This window comes from Monodon monoceros, unplaced genomic scaffold, assembly GCF_005190385.1.
Source record: "Monodon monoceros isolate NGI ecotype Baffin Bay Population unplaced genomic scaffold, NGI_Narwhal_1 Super_Scaffold_4, whole genome shotgun sequence".
In the NCBI taxonomy this organism is placed as follows: Eukaryota; Metazoa; Chordata; class Mammalia; order Artiodactyla; family Monodontidae; genus Monodon; species Monodon monoceros.
Genome location: NW_021703781.1, coordinates 19876613 through 19880763, shown reverse-complemented (window position 1 = coordinate 19880763; position 4151 = coordinate 19876613).

Genomic DNA, 4151 nt, shown 5'->3' with positions numbered 1-4151 from the left:
TGCCCAGGAAGACGCCCGATCAATAAGGAAAAAGTAGTGCCGGAAGATTGCTCGTAAAGGGGAGGAAAAGCTTAGAAGCGAAAATCACAGAAGATAAGTGCTTGTAAGTCCTTGTTCTCTCTCTCTTTTTTATTGGAGATTGGAGCCAGCTTTCTTTAAAAAAATAATCTGGCTCCTTTGGGGATGTCATAGATGAGAGGCGGGGCCTGCGAGGTGTGTCACATGACGCAAGCTGGCCCTGCGGGTAAGTGTTAGGAAGCACGTGGGTAGTGAGGCCAAGCCTTGTGGGTGCGACTGGTGAGAGACGCCAACTCTCTAGGTTGTGGCGCCACCGTGGCTTGCGGACTCGAAGCTTTGAAGAGCATTTCCCAAAAGTTCCTTAGATTATTAACTTTCGTTTCCTGATGGAAGGCGTTAGAGAACATAACTTGATCTGCCCTTCAGGACCGTTGTTAAGGAATTTTGTTCCACAAGTTCTTAGGTAAACCCCTTGTATGACGTGTGTAGGTACTTATACTTTAATATGAGCAGTTTGTATACATCATCCTAGCAGCTGGTATGTCACAGCCGCGTAGCAAAAATATGTACCCTGTACTCGGGGCAAAGGTTAATTTCTTTTGCATTAGTTGGATACTGTTTCATTTGAGGTTGCAACATCTTAAATTCAAGATATGCCGTTGGATTTTCCATATCTCTTATTATACTTAAAACATTAAGGTCTTGCAACTTGAAGGAGCACGGCATATGATTTGTACTATTGCATGTCAAATAAGATTTCAGTAACAATTTGCTATTGTGCCTTTGATTGACCGAATACTTTTTTTTTTTTTTTTGCTGTACGTGGGCTTCTCACTGTTGCGGCCCCGCCCGCTGCGGAGCACAGGCTCCGGACGCGCAGGTTCAGCGGCCATGGCTTACGGGCCCAGCCGCTCCGCTGCATGTGGGATCTTCCCGGACCGGGGCACGAACCCGTGTCCCCTGCATCGGCAGGCGGACTCTCTACCACTGCGCCACCAGAGAAGCCCATCACCGAATACTTTTTAAACATCAGGGATTCAAGTAGACGGCCCTTTGCCCTCAAAGAGTTTTTGATCTGGTTTTGGTCATACTAACGGTTAACGTTAAGTAATGAAAATGTTTATTATTATTAGGCTAATGAGAGTTCAAAGAACTATTCATGCCAGAACTACAGGCCAGTTGTTATGTCATCGTTTCTCACCTACATACCTCTGAACACACTGGGTGCCTAGTACAACTGCTATCAAACCACTAAAACTGTATCATAATTGTGTTTCTAGAGTAGTAGTACTCAAACTTCAGGGTGCATCAGAATCATCTGGAAAGTTTGTTAAAATTGTTGGGGCCCTACTCCTGGAGTTTCTGATTCATAGGGTCTGGGGTGGGGCCCAAGAGTACGAATTTATAACATGTTTCCAGGTGATGTTGACCCTGCTGGTCTGCGGAATCACACTTTGAGAACCACTGCTCTGGGTTATAGTTCCTTCAGGGTAGGGCAATAAAATAGCACTAAGGAAATACTCAGGAAAATGCTGAATGAATGAATAAATAGAGAAATAAATGGGGGACAGGGAAAGGAAGTGGGAGAAGTAAAGATACCCTTGGCGGTGGGGAATAAACTAAGTTCTCTCTTCTTTGCCTTTGCTATTAACAAAACCTGGTTTATAAGTTTTCTCAAAAGCACATTCTAGTAGATTTCTCCCCCTCACATCTTGCCTCCCCCTCACATCTTGCCTACAAATGTAATTTGACATTTCTAGAGTATTTTTCTAATGTAAGGTTATCATGATCTGGATAACAAATTGTTTATCCCTTAGAATCATGGAGTAATAGAGCAGGAAAGGGGTCTTAGAGATTATCTGGTCCAGTTTCCCCAGACCTAGGGAGGGAGCAACTATCAAATGCATTTGTAGAACTTGTAGATAGTGTCCACATGGTCCTGCTCTGCTGTCTTGCTTTCTCTCCCCAGCCTGATAAGACTCCTAGAGAGCCTAATCTATTTCCTTTATTCCAATACTAAGTTGCATAACAGTTCTTATCCGTAATTTTATTACATTTAGACACATTTTTTTTTCTAAAGGAGGACACCTTTAATTTTATAAGCACTAGGAAAATAAGCTTCATCCATTTATTCAGATATTGAATGTATTATGTGATAAGCACAAAGTATACCAAAACAAAACAGGCTGAGCCCTCAAGAGGCTTATTAAGTCCATACAATTAAAAAGTCTTCTAGAAGTGTGGTAAACAGTCCTGGAGGTATGCACAGCATGACTTGGAAGCACAACAAAGGGACATGTCTTTGACTTAGAGGTGGAGATGGTGTCAGACAAGAGTGGCCCGGAGAGTCTTACAAGAATTTAAGTGAAGTGCCAGCACAAGGGCACGTCTTCTCCAAGGAGTCTGGCATAACTGGAGCTTAAGGTGTTTTGTAATAGGGAATTTAAGCTTTTCCTGGAATCGAGTCACTGAAAGATTTTAAATAGGGGAGTGACATAAGAATTATGCTCATAGAAGATCCCAAGCCTAAAAAGGGATCTGTCATATTTGAGAGTGCACATTTTCCTCACTGTATCTTTGATTTGAAACTGTAAAATGTGTTACATTTCAATCCAGGCTAGTATAAACCCCCTGGAGAGTGCCTGTATATGTGTTCAACAGATTCAGCTGAATATAAAAGGAACAATTTAAGAATTTACTGACTCACATGGTAATTAGAATTGAGTATTCCAACTACTTCATCCACACTTAAGGGGTCCAGAATATGCCACTGGGGCATAAAATTTTTAGTAGAAGACATTGGAGTTCCTGAAATCCTGTCTGCCTAATAGCAGAGCCTCCCCAAAGAACTCCATTGCCATAAATCCCCTCACAGGGAGCAACCAGGGAAGATTAACTCATCACCAGAGACAGCGAGAAATCGACACCTAAACAGACTTTTGTTACAGAACTATCATATCTACCATCTATTTTCCTAAGGATCGTTTTATCTTTCCTAAAAATCATTGGCTTTCCCATTAGTGCTTTCTCCCCACAACTTCCTCTAAGTCATTTATAAGCGTACTTCACCCCCTTTCCCCTAGCAAGATGATATATAAGCCCCAAATTCTAACCACCCCTTTAAGTCACACTTCTGTGAACTTCCTCTAACTCGACTACAACTGTCTTTTCTTTCGCTAATCTGTCAGTTTAATTAGTAGGCTCTCAAACACAAAAGTGGGTAAAGTTTTTCCTCCCCAACAATTCAAAACAATGAAATTAGCTATTTCTCTCTTCACCAGCGAGAGAAATAATTAAATGGTTTGAACAGTGGTTCTCAATCCTGGGTAGTTTTTATTTTTTAAATAAATTTAATTATTTATTTTTGGCTGCTTTGGATCTTTGTTGCTGTGCATGGGCCTTCTCTAGTTGCAGAGAGCAGAGGCCACTCCTTGTTGCGGTGCGGGGCTTCTCATTTCAGTGGCTTCTCTTGTGGTGGAGCACAGGCTTTAGGCACTCTGTCTTCAGTAGTTGTGGCACGTGGGCTCAGTAGTTGTGGCATGTGGGCTTAGTTGCTCTGCAGCACGTGGGATCTTCCCAGACCAGGGCTTGAGCCTGTGTCCCCTGCATTGGCAGGCAGATTCTTAACTATTGCGCCACCAGGGAAGCCCCAATCTGGGGTAGTTTTTAAATGCTGCTGTCCGGGCCCCTGAAATTCTGATTTTATTGACCTGGATAGGGCCTGGCATGATTATTTTTAAAAACTCCTAAAGTGATTTGAATGTGCAGCCAGGGTTGAGAACCACTGGATTAGATATTGTACTCTTTATTAAAGACACAAATTTCTTTTTCAGTTCATTTCTAATTAACTGGCCAACTTTTTACAGTTCACCAAATACTGAGTTCAAATTTTTATTTTTTAAATCGGTTATGCAACAAAGTTCCAAGTGAATAAGCGTCCTATTTATGACAGTGTTTTAAGCCACCTAATTGAAAGCATTATATATTTAAAATTGAATATTTTTAAAAACTTCTAATCATCACAATTATAGCTTTCTAAACTACTGAGCAATCCTGCCCCCAAAGATAAATATGACAATGAGAAGAGATTTGAGAATATAAATATTTTAATCATTCACATAGCAAGCTCAGTA